The following is an 18,682-nucleotide window of genomic DNA, read 5'->3' on the forward strand; positions in this document are numbered from 1 at the left end:
CAGTACCCGGGGCGGCCACAGCAGTGGATCGATCGGGGGACGTGTGGGATGTGCTTGACATCCCTCCCATCCCCGCGTCCGACCCCTCACAGTGATGCCCTTTGGCAGCAGCCTCAAGATAGACCTTGGAATGATCTCCCTCTCAACCACGGGTGAGGGGTCAACCTCAGTGCAGGCAGTAGCCGGGGCGGCCACAGCAGTGGATCGATCGGGGGACGCGTGGGATGTGCTCGACATCCCTCCCATCCCCGCGTCCGACCCCTCACAGTGATGCCCTTTGGCAGCAGCCTCAAGATAGACCTTGGAATGATCTCCCTCTCAACCACGGGTGAGGGGTCAACTTCAGTGCAGGCAGTAGCCGGGGCGGCCACAGCAGTGGATCGATCGGGGGATGCGTGGGATGTGCTCCACATCCCTCCCATCCCCTCGTCCGACCTATCACAGTAATGCCCTTTGGCAGCAGCCTCAAGATATGTGACGGAAGCCGACACAGTCTGGAGCTGTGAGCGAAGGGTCACCAACTCAGCTCGCATCTGTACACAGCAGTCACTGTGCCTATCCATTTCTGAACACGCTCATCTTTGAAACTCGTAAAGATATGTAATAAACAAACAGTTTACTCGCCCTATTAGCAACAGGAACTCGCAGTGCTCTCTCACTGCTGCAAACTTTGTCTTCTGCTGATGCTTGTATTCCACAACGCAGAGTTTAGCTGTTCTCTTATTCCTTTAGTTAGTCCCAATCTATTGAACTACATTTTTCGTCTTTGTCCACTGGCTCATAGACGTCAGAACTCCTTCCAATATCCGCTACAATGTACTAATCCATTTCGTTTTTTCGATGTTTCCTTTCTGACCCCACCTTACTTTGTTGATTTTGGCCTTTTCATTTGCTGGTTAATACCGTGATTGCTTGAGAAAGTCGTAATATGTTCTTAATGCCATTTTCTAGGAATCATTACACGAATAATATTTACTAATTCATACTGCGTTTTTGTAACTGGCTTTACAAGTTACAGAAAAGTTGAAATATCCGTGGCGCTTCTAACTAATGCACTTTCACATGCTCTTACGCCCTGCATTCATGGTCTGCATATGATTTCTTTTTCGTTTGGATTCCTCTTCCAGAACGTATCTCACGGACCTTTATTTACCTTATTAGAGGATTTTTACCTCATTATAGAATATTATCTTCACTTAAAAGTGCAATAAACATTTTATTTAATTTGAAACATACAAAATGTTCGAAGTAATTCTTCAATAATTCATAGATGAGGTTGCTGACATCTATGGAGAACTGGTACGTAGTTGTCACTGAGGTCACGTTGATAGCGTCTTCTATTACTCCACAGCTTACAACAAGCTTAATAGATTCCTTCCCATTCAGTTTGCAATAACTAATGTAATATTGACTGCTACTTCAAAAACCAAATGAAATAAAATCCACACTTACCATTTGACTATTTTCTATTTCCCTTTGAACTTTATTACAGTTCGGCTCTATATCCATTGTCAAGTGGTTCTGCAGTCAACAAAAGATCAGTATGTACAAAATATTCTACCGGAACCGACGTAGTAGTCAATCAGTGCAAAACTTCATTACTATACCACACCACTACAATTTACACCACGAAAACTTTTTCGAGTACACCGTCAGTAAGTATAAACCAATATTATCCTACTGTAATGACACGTATTACATGCCTCATCCTACGTCAAGAATATCATCTGTAATATCTAAGGATACAATGGACATGATGTCGACGTCAGCTATGAGACGTAAAATCTCTACAAATGTTCAACAATGCATGAACAGGAATTGATAACGAACACTTTGTATTTAATGTTTATCCACCAGAAAAGTCATTTTACCAACACGCGAACCTGCCACGACCGTTCATACACTGATCACTTAGAACCTTATGGCCACCAACCCACTATCGACATAAATCCGCCCAGGCGATAGCAGCGTCGCATGGCGAGAAATGACTGCTGGGCAGACACAAGCACGGTTCATGTGGTATCAATGAGCGTCCTGTCCGTGTGTAGAATGGGCAAGGTGCGCGATCATTCTGAGTTTTACCAAGGGGAGATTGTGATGGCCCGGAGGCTGGGCACGAGCATTTCAGAAACTGCATCATTTTCCGAGGGTTCGAGGAGTGCTGTGGCGAATGTCTTCAGCACGTGGCGAAACCAAGGTAAAACCACGTCCAGACGTTGTGGGCTCGGTCGGCAACCTTTCATTGCAGATGCCGAACTTCCTAGGCTGGGCAGATTGATAAAATAGGATAGGTGGCGAACTGTGGCGGAACTAACTGTAGTCTTTAATGCTTGTCACAGTGCAAGTGTGTCTGAACACACAGTCCACAGAACGCTCCTAACAATGGTCCTCCGCAACCGACGACTGATGGATGTGCCAGTGTTAACGCTGCGACATTGGCTACTAAGACTGAAACGGGCACGTGACCATCTGCACTGGACGTTCTCGCAGTGGCAGAGCGTTGTATGGACTGAGGAATCCCGATACGTTCTTCACCATGCCGATGAGAGGGCGCGAATTCATAGTCTTCCGAAGGAGCATCTCTTTGACACTTGTACTGCGGGGCGGGGACAAGTTGGTGCCGGCTCCACTATGCTCTGGGAAACATTCACGTGAGCATCCATGGGTCCAGTGGAGCTCTTGCATCGTGATGGCCAAGGCGTATCGTACACTGCTTGTAGACTATTGTGTCCAGCCTTATCATCATATATGGAGTGTCTCACTCGGATTGCTAGAAACCACTGAAAACAAATCGATTTAAGGGGCTCCGGAACGCCCTATACTTGCAATGTTAAAATAACGCTTATAAATTACATCTTTCCTCACAAAGTATTTGAGGTACTAAGTTGAACTTTTTACAGATTATTTATTGGAATATGGGCTACAACTTAACACAGGGATTTTACAAAATTTTTGTTCAGTTATTAAAGATGATTTTTTTTCCAATTGTAATGAAAATTCACAACATTTTTTTGCAATTTTTCATTTATATATTCAAAAATATACAGTTTTTTGGAAAAAGGCTGTGTTAAGTGCTGTGTTAAGTTATGCAGAAGGTACTGTGTAACATTTACTGAAAGTTTGAAACAAATATGTTTGGAAGATCCTTAGAAAACATGTAATTAGTATGAGAAAATAAAAGTTTTGGGAATCGAGCGACAAAGATTGGATTAACTTTTTAGTGCATTCCAGGTCCATAGGATGGATTATCTTCATCCTCTGCAAACTCCTCCTCCAGCTTCCTCTTGTACCTCCTCTTGTTTACTCTTGCTTGTATTTCTGGACTCTTTACAGCCCTGTCTGCAGCCCGAAGGTGTTCCTTGTCTAAAGCAAGCATCGCTCGTACCGTGTTAGAACCTATCTTCATTCCCATATTTCTAAATACCTTGCACCTTACAATGTTGCCATCATTGAAAGTCGCAACAGCATCATACACACCAAAGTGAAGTGTTTCTATTCCAACCAAATACAGTCTTGGGGATTCTCGACCATATAACACTATTTACACTTTCATTGGGGTTTTGAGTTTTTCCGTGAATACACTTTTTCAACAGTTCAGATGCTGCTAAGTCTCTGAAAATAGGTTTAGCCACAACACATACTTTATCTCACGTCACTAAAATGTACCTGATGAACACTGACGTTAATAATAACACCATTTGACAGCAGTTTAACAGCGCCACAGTGGGTCACGCCCATGTAGAACACATTTCAAAAAAAATTTAAAAATAGTTGTAGTCTTCGGAATTGAATAAATTATATATCTATTAAAAGGTAATAGTCTGCAGATTCAGCAAAAAAGTAAAAATTGAACTTTTGATGATTTTGAGCCTTTCCGGAGCCCCTTAAAGGAAACTTGCTGTAAGAGTCTATCACAATCCACCAGCGAGTGTTCCAAAACGGTCCCGCATACTCTTTGTGCACACGTTGCCGTGGTTATTGCGAATTAGACCAAGCAGAAAATTTTTTGGTGGAGCAGACTGGTTTCCCGCACATGCGTGACACTTTGACGTCATCCGTTCTAGTTCGGTGTCCATACCCCGCCAAGTACAGTTTCGACGCGTTAACTGTTTCATACGAACAATCTCCCAGTGTTCTTGGTGAAGTAACTGCAACACGTCTGTTTGCAAAGTTCTGGGGACCAACACATGTGACTGTCCACTGTCACTTTGAACAAGAATCACACCTTGCTGTACAGCGAGGCTATGCCGACGTGCAAAGTTTCGGCGCACTACAGAGTTCTTTATGCTACGCAATGAGCGAGGTCAGGATATGCGAATGTATTTTAGAAAAATGTTCAAATCTGGACCTGCGTCCGTGGCCTGTGCAATTTCCTTACAGTTCAGGGGAAAGGACTGAAGCAATTCGGAATCCTGAGCGTCGACGTGACAACAAGATGCAGCAGAAGCGTCAAAGTCTGTATCAGGGCCAATCGCAAGACGTGAAAGTGTATGAGCATTGTCATGTTGAGCTGTCGGACGAGACACAATCTCGTACTGGTATTGAGACAACAACAAAGCCCGTAGTGGCAATTTTTGGGCAGTTCGTACAGGAACAGATTTAGTCGGATGAAACAAGGACTGCAAAAGCTTGTGACCCGTTATTAATTAGAATTTTCTGCCATACAAATAGTGGTGGAATTTAGTGACACCATACACAACAGTCAAGGACTCTTACTGGATTTGTGAATAGTTGCACTGAGCTCTGGGCAACACCATTGATGCGAAAGCAATACGCCTGCCTTTACCACCAATTCTGTGCGAAAGCACTGCACCGATTCCGTAAAACGAAGCGTCAACTTGCAACATAACTCGTTTGTTAGGATGCAAGTGAACCAATCATCGATCACTGAGAAATGTATCTCAGTTTTGGAACAGCTACTTGGCCCTCATCTGTCCAAATAAAGGGGACATTCTTACGACGAAAGCGATGATTTGTGCAGCATTCGGCATGAACCGAACACAATGGCTCATTTTCCCTAAGACTGACCGAAATTCTGTGATATTGAGAGGAAGTGACAGGTCATGTATGGCTAACAAATGAGACGATGACGTGACTAAGATACTGGAAGTCAGGTTTAAAAAAGTCACACTTGTCCAGTCTACGCCGGCCGAAGTGGCCGTGCGGTTAAAGGCGCTGCAGTCTGGAACCGTAAGACCGCTACGGTCGCAGGTTCGAATCCTGCCTCGGGCATGGATGTTTGTGATGTCCTTAGGTTAGTTAGGTTTAACTAGTTCTAAGTTCTAGGGGACTAATGACCTCAGCAGTTGAGTCCCATAGTGCTCAGAGCCATTTGAACCATTTTGTCCAGTCTACACTTTAGGCCTGCATCAGATAACACACGAAACAAAGCACGAAAATTCGCAATGTGTTCTTCAGGTGTACGACCTGCTACGACAGTATCGTCCAAATAGTTTGAACAGGTACTTGAGCAGTCAGCTGTTCCAGCGGAAGCACTGTCAAAAGGCAAACGCGAATATTTAAAGAAGACCAAATGAGTATTAACAGCTCACAGGGTTTGAGATTCTTCATCTAGTGGTATTTGAAGATATGCGTTGAGCAAATTAATTTTTGAAAAGTAGCGACCAGTCCCTAATCTGTCCACGAGATGCTCTGGGCGTAGCAATGAATAAGTGTGGATCACACTTTGTGGGTTGACCGCAGACTTAAAGTCAACACAGAGGCGAATGCGACCTGAATGTTTAGAGAGTAAACCCAGTGGACTTGCCCAATGACTAGTCTGTATGGGTGCAATAGCTCCGCGATCTTGCAATTCTTTAAGTTCAGCACCGACTTTTTCCCATATTGCAATGGGAAGAGTTCTGACCCGACAAAATTTCAGCTGAACGTTGTCTTTCGTAGTAATATGTGCAACAAAATTGTTAGCCTTGCCTAAACCATCAGAAAAGAGTTCTTGTAACTCTTTCAGCAAGCTAGCTACACTATCTTCGGCATTGAATGCAGGCACTGACAACACATTGTCCTGAATTTGGAAGCCGAACAATTCAAACGAATCAAGGCCAAATACACTCCTGGAAATGGAAAAAAGAACACATTGACACCGGTGTGTCAGACCCACCATACTTGCTCCGGACACTGCGAGAGGGCTGTACAAGCAATGATCACACGCACGGCACAGCGGACACACCAGGAACCGCGGTGTTGGCCGTCGAATGGCGCTAGCTGCGCAGCATTTGTGCACCGCCGCCGTCAGTGTCAGCCAGTTTGCCGTGGCATACGGAGCTCCATCGCAGTCCTTAACACTGGTAGCATGCCGCGACAGCGTGGACGTGAACCGTATGTGCAGTTGACGGACCTTGAGCGAGGGCGTATAGTGGGCATGCGGGAGGCCGGGTGGACGTACCGCCGAATTGATCAACACGTGGGGCGTGAGGTCTCCACAGTACATCGATGTTGTCGCCAGTGGTCGGCGGAAGGTGCACGTGCCCGTCGACCTGGGACCGGACCGCAGCGACGCACGGATGCACGCCAAGACCGTAGGATCCTACGCAGTGCCGTAGGGGACCGCACCGCCACTTCCCAGCAAATTAGGGACACTGTTGCTCCTGGGGTATCGGCGAGGACCATTCGCAACCGTCTCCATGAAGCTGGGCTACGGTCCCGCACACCGTTAGGCCGTCTTCCGCTCACGCCCCAACATCGTGCAGCCCGCCTCCAGTGGTGTCGCGACAGGCGTGAATGGAGGGACGAATGGAGACGTGTCGTCTTCAGCGATGAGAGTCGCTTCTGCCTTGGTGCCAGTGTTGGTCGTATGCGTGTTTGGCGCCGTGCAGGTGAGCGCCACAATCAGGAATGCATACGACCGAGGCACACAGGGCCAACACCCGGCATCATGGTGTGGGGAGCGATCTCCTACACTGGCCGTACACCACTGGTGATCGTCGAGGGGACACTGAATAGTGCACGGTACATCCAAACCGTCATCGAACCCATCGTTCTACCATTCCTAGACCGGCAAGGGAACTTGCTGTTCCAACAGGACAATGCACGTCCGCATGTATCCCGTGCCACCCAACGTGCTCTAGAAGGTGTAAGTCAACTACCCTGGCCAGCAAGATCTCCGGATCTGTCCCCCATTGAGCATGTTTGGGACTGGATGAAGCGTCGTCTCACGCGGTCTGCACGTCCAGCACGAACACTGGTCCAACTGAGGCGCCAGGTGGAAATGGCATGGCAAGCCGTTCCACAGGACTACATCCAGCATCTCTACGATCGTCTCCATGGGAGAATTCCAGCCTGCATTGCTGCGAAAGGTGGATATACACTGTACTAGTGCCGACATTGTGCATGCTCTGTTGCCGGTGTCTATGTGCCTGTGGTTCTGTCAGTGTGATCATGTGATGTATCTGACCCCAGGAATGTGTCAATAAAGTTTCCCCTTCCTGGGATAATGAATTCACTGTGTTCTTATTTCAATTTCCAGGAGTGTAGTATAAATGTTTTATATTAGTATTAATATCTGTCGAGATAATATACAATGAAGTGAAAAAAGACGTGGAATACTTCCCAATATCGTGTCGAGTCTCCTTTTTGTCTGGTGCTGTGCAGAAACTTTACGTGGCATGGACTCAACAAGCCATTGGATGTAGATATTGAGCTATGCTGCCTCTATAACTGTCTGAACTACGAAATTGTTGCTGGTGCAGGATTTTGTGCACGAAATGACCTCTCTATGTCCCATTGGTGTTTGATGGGATGCATGGCACGCGATTTAGGTGGTCAGATTATTCTCTCGAACTGTCCATAAGGTTCTCCAAACCAACCGCGAACAGTAATGGCCTGGTGAAGTGGCGCATTGTCATCCGCAAAAATTCCATCGTTGTATTGGAAAATGAAGTACATGAATGGCTGCAAATGCTCTCCTAGTAGGCGAACATAGCTATTTCCAGTTTCTGCTCATTTGGACCGGAGGCCCCAGTCCGTTACATTTGAGCGAAGCTCACAGCATTATGGTTAGAGCCTTGTTGACAAACTGGGTCCATGGCTTGGTGAGGCCTACGTTACACTCGGATACTACTGTCAGCTCATACAAACAGAAACCAGGTCTCCTCTTACCAGGCCACGGAAAGAGATAGGTGTTCGTTTTTCCCGCGCGCTGTACGAGGTTCGAACAATAGAGAGTTTTTTTGAAAGTGGTTCGATGAACCCTCTACCAGCACTTAAATATGATTTGCAGAAATGTGCTCCTCTTGGGTGCGCAGCTTTGCGTTAGGCCATATGTTGTTATGGAGATTGACAAGTTCGTTCGCATTTTTGTGACGACGAACACAATGAAGCCGTTTCTTCACTTTCCTGAGGGCAGCCCGATACACTTCATAGTTGACTGATGCACCATTAGGGAGGGCACAATATGAGGTGCCACAAGACCATCCCCATGACGTTACTAGCTCAGGTGCGACTTTAAAATTTTTCTTCCAAGGAGAGATGGTGTGACGCCAGTCAATGAATTGCCATTTTCTTTCCGGTTCGAAGTTATGAACCCATGTTTCATCGCCTGTTACTCTCAGCCTCGTGACTCGCTAGCCTTTCCGCACAGATAGCCTTTCGTTATTCCTTCTGGTATTAGGTGGCTCATGTCACTGACTGCGCGGCCCCTTCCCCCGGAGGATCGAGTCCTCCCTCGGGCATGGGTGTGTGTGTTGTTCTTAGCATAAGTTACTTTAAGTAGTGTGTAAGTCTAGGGACCGATAACGTCAGCAGTTTGGTCCATTAGAAATTCACACACATTTGGCATTTCTTAGGTTGCGATGAACCCAGCACGCACATACCTACTGGGTGTTTCAAAAATGACCGGTATATTTGAAACGGCAATAAAAACTAAACGAGCAGCGATACAAATACACCGTTTGTTGCAATATGCTTGGGACAACAGTACATTTTCAGGATTCTGACGGTACACCTGGTCTTTCAAGTGTCGCCACAGAAAGAAGTCACAGAGGTTCATGTCTCGCGAACAGGGAGGCCAATCCACGCCGCCTCCTGTATGTTTCGGATAGCCCAAAGCAATCACACGATCATCGAAATATTCATTCAGGAAATTAAAGACGTCGGCCGTGCGATGTGGCCGGGCACCATCTTGCATAAACCACGAGGTGTTCGCAGTGTCGTCTAAGGCAGTTTGTACCGCCACAAATTCACGAAGAATGTCCAGATAGCGTGATGCAGTAATCGTTTCGGATCTGAAAAATGGGCCAATGATTCCTTTGGAAGAAATGGCGGCCCAGACCAGTACTTTTTGAGGATGCAGGGACGATGGGACTGCAACATGGGGCTTTTCGGTTCCCCATATGCGCCAGTTCTGTTTATTGACGAAGCCGTCCAGGTAAAAATAAGCTTCGTCAGTAAACCAAATGCTGCCCACATGCATATCGACGTCATCAATCCTGTGCACTATATCGTTAGCGAATGTCTCTCGTGCAGCAATGGTAGCGGCGCTGAGGGGTTGCCGCGTTTGAATTTTGTATGGATAGAGGTGTAAACTCTGGCGCACAAGACGATACGTGGACGTTGGCGTCATTTGGACCGCAGCTGCAACACGGCGAACGGATACCCGAGGCCGCTGTCGGATCACCTGCTGCACTAGCTGCGCGTTGTCCTCTGTGGTTGCCGTACGCAGTCGCCCTACCTTTCCAGCACGTTCATCCGTCACGTTCCCAGTCCGTTGAAATTTTTCAAACAGATCCTTTATTGTATCGCTTTTCGGTCCTTTGGTTACATTAAACCTCCGTTGAAAACTTCGTCTTGTTGCAACAACACTGTGTTCTAGGCGGTGGAATTCCAACACCAGAACAATCCTCTGTTCTAAGGAATAAACCGTGTTGTCTACAGCACACTTGCACGTTGTGAACAGCACACACTTACAGCAGAAAGACGACATACAGAATGGCGCACCCACAGACTGCGTTGTCTTCTATATCTTTCACATCACTTGCAGAGCCATCTGTTGTTGAAAATTGTAACTACTGTAATTTCGAAAGTTTGTCCGCCTGAAAATGTACTGTTGTCCCAAGCATATTGCAACAAACGGTGTATTTCTATCGCTGCTCGTTTAGTTTTTATTGCCGTTTCAAATATACCGGTCATTTTTGAAACACCCTGTATGTGTATCCCAACTGGTGGACAAGTATTTCAGCACTACTGACAGAGACATCCTGAGAGAAGCGCGGTGTTTGATTGTGATCCATCGATCACCTCGAATGAAGGTGACCGCACTTTGCAACACTGCAGTGTTCCAGCAATGTGCGGCAGGCTGGCACGCGGGATATCAGACAGGTTTGTGCGACGCTGTTGCGATGATGCCAGACGCCTCTTCCAAGGACTGACCATGCTTTCGTTCGCTGTCAGGTCCCCCTAGACATTCTGCAAACGGTTATGGAATCTGTGATGCTTATCTTTTACACCAAAAGTAACTGAAGTATGGGTTTCTGCTCCGAACCTACCTCCGTTACAGACTCATTCTGAAGGCTACATATAGCGCCACCACCCAACGGAACTTCATGCAACGATAGGGATTGAGGTGGGAATATTGCAAGATGTCCCACAACAAATTATGCTTTTTTCAACCCAAATTGTCCGAGAAAAAATATATGTTGTACTACTTATTGAACGCCCCTTTGTAAATGAAAGAAAAATTGAAAAAAGAGAATGGTTACTAAACAAATATAATGTAATATTAGATACTGTTCTAAATAAGGTTCTAAATAAGGGAATTGTAGATGGAGAGGACAGTTAGAGTGAACAGTATCACATAATATAGTTAAGTGGGCATTTACATACACGTACAGGGCTATTACAAATGATTGAAGCGATTTCATAAACTCACTGTAGCTCCATTCACTGACATATGGTCACGACACACTTCAGATACGTAGAAAAACTCATAAAGTTTTGTTCGGCTGAAGCCGCACTTCAGGTTTCTGCCGTCAGAGCGCTCGAGAGCGCAGTGAGACAAAATGGCGACAGGAGCCGAGAAAGCGTATGTCGTGCTTGAAATGCACTCACATCAGTCAGTCATAACAGTGCAACGACACTTCAGGACGAAGTTGAACAAAGATCCACCAACTGCTAACTCCATTAGGCGATGGTATGCGCAGTTTAAAGCTTCTGGATGCCTCTGTAAGGGGAAATCAACGGGTCGGCCTGCAGTGAGCGAAGAAACGGTTGAACGCGTGCGGGCAAGTTTCACGCGTAGCCCGCGGAAAATTGGCTCATGCCAGAACTGGAGACCGACAGCGCCGACTTCATCTTTCAACAGCATGGTGCTCCACCGCACTTCCATCATGATGTTCGGCATTTCTTAAACAGGAGATTGGAAAACCGATGGATCGGTCATGGTGGAGATCATGATCAGCAATTCCTGTCATGGCCTCCACGCTCTCTCGACTTAACCCCAGGCGATTTCTTTCTGTGCGGTTATGTGAAAGATTCAGTGTTTAAACCTCCTCTACCAAGAAACGTGCCAGAACTGCAAGCTCGCATCGACGACGCTTTCGAGCTCATTGATGGGGACATGCTGCGCCGTGTGTGGGAGGAACTTGATTATCGGCTTGATGTCTGCCGAATCACTAAAGGGGCACATATCGAACATTTGTGAATGCCTAAAAAAACTTTTTGAGTTTTTGTATGTGTGTGCAAAGCATTGTGAAAATACCTCAAATAATAAAGTTATTGTAGAGCTGTGGAATCGCTTCAGTCATTTGTAATAGCCCTGTATATTGCAAAGAATTGCTTCAGCTTACAATCCTGTTGCTGTAACCGTTACAATTTATTTTCCCGTTAGGAAACAACGCCTAGTGAGAGTGGTGTGCAGCTCCTGGCTGTTGAGGTTGAATCCTCCACCGCCAATGTACCGCGCCAGCACGCTAAGGGAAACAATCACAATACACTGAACTGACAATATGCACATATACGGATGGCCGTAGTATCGCGCACACAATAATATAGAGGCAAAGTTGGTTTACGCGCACTTTTGATATCAAATTACTTGAATAATTAATTTTATGAATTAATTACCCTTCCGCCCTGGAAAATGCCCTGCCTATTGGAGGGAACCTATTTTACTCTCCCTGTCCCTCTATTGGTTAGAAATTCAAAGTCGGAGGGAAGCTGAAAATGTCGTAAATTTTGGTCATAAATTCAAATGCTAATTATATTTTATTACAGAGGACATAATAATTAACACTTATACATTATTTATTTATAAAATTTCAACTTGTTCATTGCTGATGTGGATGGAAGTTCTGTACTCGCTTTATTTCATCTCGGTTAGGAATACTGAGGAAGTCTGTGAAGTCACAGTCCAAGATAGCCGACCCAGAATCCTGGGGCAATCTAACTCCCCTCCTCCTACTGGCTAAAAATTAAAAAGATATGCAGGAAAGTCCAAATGTCTCCATCTGACTGTGAAGCATGGGGGTTGGAGTGGCTATTTGACATTGATCCGACACTAGAGAGTAGCTCTATCCAATCTCGTCAATATCTGCTGTGTAGAGAGAATATTTTCCCTATTAGTCTACCACTACAGTTGTTCCAGCCAGTTTAGCGAATAACCGTATGTGGGAAGGATAGATAATAATAGTAGGACAGCAAAGTATCACATGAGTTCAGGGGAGTTGCGTTCTGCCCCATATGGGTGGTGGGACTGTCAGCAGCATAATTTCCCGCTCTTCAGAAACGTGAATTAAAAAATTTCGCAAATTAGAAACACAGACAAAATTTTTAGATCATGTTCCATTTTAAACTGAAAATCAAAGACAGTTAAAAAACAGAAAATATAAACATTTAAAAACACACTGCAAGAAGATGAAATTCTTCTGATATAACACTGAACCACCGCATGTTCACAAAACAAAGTTGAAGAACCTACAGTAGGGTGAGAAGTACTGCATGAGGAGAGAGTATTTCCCATATCTTTGAAAGTTGTGGGAACAAAGTTAGGGGTCTGTTGAATAGAAAAAAACTATGGATATTAGAGGTAGAACTGAGGTGGGGAGTGGGAAATACAGTTGGTGTGAAGGACATACAGTGGGGAATAGTGTGTTGTGTGTGTAGGGCGGGTCTGCAAGAGGAAAGGGCTGGGGATGGAACGGGAGTGAAAGGAGAGAGGAGCCCTGATTTGGAGCAGGACAGGTGTGGAAGCAATAAATCTTTGTAGGAGGGTTAATGTCAGGGCGGATCTCACTGTCTGGGAGAAGGAGTTGGTTGACGTTGTTTTGAGCAGGGTATGAAATGTGTGTAGGTGTAGGGATGGAGGGATGGTTTTTGAAGGTGCGACAACATACCAGATTTGGTGATCAGAAGGGAGACAATGGGATCATTGGAATCTAATTTGTGGACAGTATTGGAGATGTGGTGGTTTTCAGTGTGGGTGAAGAGGTATGAGAATTTGATGAGAAGATCCAGGTGGGGGAAGGTAAGGAGATACAGAAAGTGAGAGAGTGAATGGCTTTTGAGTATTTGAAGGGACTCATAGAAATTTGGTGGGGCAGAGATACATACATTTTCATGGCAGAGGATGGGTTAGATCAAGGTTTAATAGGTGTAGAGAATGGAGGGGTGTAATAGTTAGGCTTGTTCGCAGTTTTACTACTTTTGGTCTATTGTGGGTTTTCCGTTGGATGATTAATAGTCGAGGCCTCCACATTAGTCACTGGACGAGCTTAAGTGCAAGACATTTTAGTGTGTTAGGTAGAACTCATGGAGGATGAAGGTGTGGGTGGTTCATCCTTTAATTATTGCCTGGGTTTTTTGAGGGATTGATTTGGAGGAGGCAGTGGTTACTCCAGGAGGCAAACTGGTTGAGGTGGATTTGGAGGGACCATTGGGACTTTGGGCTCCTGTAGTGGGGTGGAAGGTGAAGAAATTGGTATTATGAATAATGAAAAAGGGGGGGGGGGGTGTGGGCATCAGATATCAGATAGCAAGGATGCAACGAGATGGACATAGTTATCTGGAAGTGCGTATATCTGGAGCTTGGAATTGCCATACACAGTCCTAGGCTTTTCCTAGGTCAAGGGAGATACAATTATTGGTAATTATTCCAATCCATCTTGGTGTGATGGTATAGCTGCTTCTGTTGCTGTATTTAAAAACAGTTGTACGTTGTAGAATGTTGTTTACCTAAGAACGATATATTTCGATAGGATAGGCATCACCAAGTTACGTTGAAAGATCAGAAATTTTCTGCCACCAAGCATGTGTCAAGAAGTCATAATACCACCCAGAAAATACTAAAAAGCAGTCTCTTGGAGTTGATGGCAGGCATAGCAGCACAGAAGAGGACCTTGCACTCAAACTGTAAACACTCACACACTACCACTTATACATATGATACATGTGATATGTATCCACTATATGAACATAAAAGAGCCTCTGGGGCTGTTAAATAGAAAAAAAGTGGACTTACAGTTGGCGGGATAGGAGATGTGTGAAGTGCTGGAGCTGGTCATCAGAGGATTAAATTGGGGCAGAAGCCATATTGGTTAATGAACAGAAGGAAGAGTTAGTTCAAGTGCTGGTGGATGCTTCAGGAGAGGATGCATTTGAAGACCTTGCTGAACACTGAGGTGAGGCAGAGGGAGCAGAAGGAGGAGGTATCAGTAATATGTTTTTGGAGAACTAGATTTTGTAAGTTTTTCATTGTTGAGGATAGTACCCCATGGAGAAGATGGTGGTATAAAAAGCTGCAAGGGCGAGGAGAAAGGAGTGGGGGCATTTATGTGGCGTCAATAAGTAATTCAGTTATGAGGAAAGGAAGTGTTGCTTTTTTGTAGAGTACTTATTTTATGTCACTTGCTGCAACTGGCGTCTTTAGTTCTGTTTATGGTATGTTGTGGAAGTTCTGGAACATGGGAGCCAAGGAAGGGGTAGTGGTAATGAAAAAGTGGGTCATCAGGGTTGCAGAAGATGACAGATAGTATGCAAAATGGTTAGCATTGCACAGTTTCTCAGTTAGGGGATGGCCATCACAGAGAAGTGGGTAGTCACGTTTGGGATATTGCCAGTGAGCCGCAAGAACGGTTTACAGTGGTTCTAAGAGTTAGTGGGGAGTATAGCATTACATGTCTGTCACCAGCCCAGGTGTTTTTTGAATTTAATAAATTACTTATATGTCTCTGTTTTTACTAATGGCATGAGAGTGCATCCCTGTCACGACTCTGGAGGAAAGAGCGCTACATATAAAGGATTCCTGTGGGAGATGTAGGGGAGATTGTGGCAATGAGGATATATGGTTTTGGTAGGAATATGGGTGGATACAGCTTCTGCAAATTCTGCTAGAAGAAGGATATGGCCTGAGGGACATTGCTAGAAGAAGGATATGGCCTGAGGGACATTGCTTCAAGGAAAGGGGGTGGCTTCTATTCTGGGAGTCTATGGTTACAGGTAGGCATCCAGTTGTTGCAGGGAAGGTCTCCGAATACTCTTGGATGAGGTGCCAGAGGATGTGGTTGGGTCTAGAAGATGGTGACGAAAACAGGTAAATGGTCACTTCCAGTTGGATTGAAGACTTCTGCAGTGAGGTTTTCAAAGAGTTTTGCAGACGATATGATCACTTTGAGACTGGTGTTGCTTTCAGGATGGGTGTTGAATGTGATGGGAACAATATCACCTCGCAGGCAGACGTAAACTAATGCCACTGCTCGAGTTCTGTGGGGTACCTATTATGGATATTGAGGCCTGGGGCAATAATACATGTGAAAAAGGTACAATCTATGTGAGTGAGGAAGTCATTGGGGGTAGGGTGATTAGATTTTTTGAGTCATCTGTTTTGCAACTGGTTCGATGCGGCTCGCCACGAATTCGTTTCCTGTGCAAACCTCTTCATCTTAGAGTAGCACTAGCATCATCTGTGCTCAAGTATTTGCAGGATTTACCTCTACCGGTTTTGCCCTCTACAGCTCCCACTACTTCTATGAAAGCCATTCCCTGATGTCCTATCAGATGTTCTGTCATCCTGTCCCTTCTCCTTGTCAGTGTTTTCCACATATTCCTTTGCTCTACAATTCTGTGCAGAACCTCCTTATTCCTTATCTTATCAGTCCACCTAAATCTAAGCATTTGTCTGTAGCACTATATCTTAAATGCTACCATCCTCATCTGTCCCGGTTTTCCCACAGTCCATGTTTCACAAACATACGATGCTGTGCTATCAATGTACTTTCTCAGATTTTTTCTCAAATTAAGTCCTATGTATGATTCTAATAGATTTTTCTAGGCCAGGAATGCCCTTTTTTGAGTGCTTATCTGCTTTTGTTGTCCTCATTGCTCCGTCCGTCACTGGTTATTTTGCTTGCTGCATAGCAGAGTTCCTTCATCTACACTGTGCCTGTCAATTCTGATGCAAAGTTTTTTACTAGTTTTTATATACCTAATGTAAAGGCAGGAGCACAATGAAATCAGATTATATTCTAAATAGCCAACTAAGAAAATCCCAATATCATTACAGCGACTACATAAACCCGTGTCGCTAACCCCAATACGGAAAAGACACTCGTTTGTTGGAATAAAGTTATGTACTACACTCCTGGAAATGGAAAAAAGAACACATTGACACCGGTGTGTCAGACCCACCATACTTGCTCCGGACACTGCGAGAGGGCTGTACAAGCAATGATCACACGCACGGCACAGCGGACACACCAGGAACCGCGGTGTTGGCCGTCGAATGGCGCTAGCTGCGCAGCATTTGTGCACCGCCGCCGTCAGTGTCAGCCAGTTTGCCGTGGCATACGGAGCTCCATCGCAGTCTTTAACACTGGTAGCATGCCGCGACAGCGTGGACGTGAACCGTATGTGCAGTTGACGGACTTTGAGCGAGGGCGTATAGTGGGCATGCGGGAGGCCGGGTGGACGTACCGCCGAATTGCTCAACACGTAGGGCGTGAGGTCTCCACAGTACATCGATGTTGTCGCCAGTGGTCGGCGGAAGGTGCACGGGCCCGTCGACCTGGGACCGGACCGCAGCGACGCACGGATGCACGCCAAGACCGTAGGATCCTACGCAGTGCCGTAGGGGACCGCACCGCCACTTCCCAGCAAATTATGGACACTGTTGCTCCTGGGGTATCGGCGAGGACCATTCGCAACCGTCTCCATGAAGCTGGGCTTCGGTCCCGCACACCGTTAGGCCGTCTTCCGCTCACGCCCCAACATCGTGCAGCCCGCCTCCAGTGGTGTCGCGACAGGCGTGAATGGAAGGACGAATGGAGACGTGTCGTCTTCAGCGATGAGAGTCGCTTCTGCCTTGGTGCCAATGATGGTCGTATGCGTGTTTGGCGCCGTGCAGGTGAGCGCCACAATCAGGACTGCATACGACCGAGGCACACAGGGCCAACACCCGGCATCATGGTGTGGGGAGCGATCTCCTACACTGGCCGTACTCCACTGGTGATCGTCGAGGGGACACTGAATAGTGCACGGTACATCCAAACCGTCATCGAACCCATCGTTCTACCATTCCTAGACCGGCAAGGGAACTTGCTGTTCCAACAGGACAATGCACGTCCGCATGTATCCCGTGCCACCCAACGTGCTCTAGAAGGTGTAAGTCAACTACCCTGGCCAGCAAGATCTCCGGATCTGTCCCCCATTGAGCATGTTTGGGACTGGATGAAGCGTCGTCTCACGCGGTCTGCACGTCCAGCACGAACGCTGGTCCAACTGAGGCGCCAGGTGGAAATGGCATGGCAAGCCGTTCTACAGGACTACATCCAGCATCTCTACGATCGTCTCCATGGGAGAATAGCAGCCTGCATTGCTGCGAAAGGTGGATATACACTGTACTAGTGCCGACATTGTGCATGCTCTGTTGCCTGTGTCTATGTGCCTGTGGTTCTGTCAGTGTGATCATGTGATGTATCTGACCCCAGGAATGTGTCAATAAAGTTTCCCCTTCCTGGGATAATGAATTCACGGTGTTCTTATTTCAATTTCCAGGAGTGTATCTTATACCACTAGGACGCTACGCCCATCAGCAAAATCGGATGACTGATATTGTACCAAACTGTTGTCCAGTTTGTTTGTGGCGATCATCTTTCATCGAGGTTCGGGCAAGAGACTGCTTTCCAACGCGTCTGTAGGACTGTCATGGTGAGGGTGGGTCTCCACAAAATGCCAGCCCCTAAATAGCTCACCAGAAGATAGGAGTAACTTATACATTATGCGACCAACATCAATAGGGGTTCAAGACTAGCAGGGCGGACACAGCAATAATCGAGACGTCGCACATACAGTATTTGCGCCTTTCTTCGTATGTCAGCGAGGCTCAACCCCCCTCCCACCCAAAAAAAGAACGATCCTTCGCGACCACCACATATCATAAGCGGAAGATACGTCTTTTCCATAAGGAACGACCAGACAATTGCTGTAGTTTCTTTGCCAACATCGAGCGAAGCGGGTAAACTTGGGCTACGTAATAATCTTTGTATAAGACATATGTATCACGTATTCGGACTTTCTGGACCAGATTAATAGGACGCCTTTCGTGTTCTACTATCGCTCCCTGAATTTTTTCCTTAACGGATTTCCAGTTGAGTGTCGCCATTTTGAGTGGACAACGATCAATGATGATACAGAGAGACGTAAGCCGATGCACTAAAATAGCCCATGGAACAACGGCGTCATC

The sequence above is a fragment of the Schistocerca cancellata genome, chromosome 3, assembly GCF_023864275.1.
Source record: "Schistocerca cancellata isolate TAMUIC-IGC-003103 chromosome 3, iqSchCanc2.1, whole genome shotgun sequence".
NCBI classification, from domain to species: domain Eukaryota; kingdom Metazoa; phylum Arthropoda; class Insecta; order Orthoptera; family Acrididae; genus Schistocerca; species Schistocerca cancellata.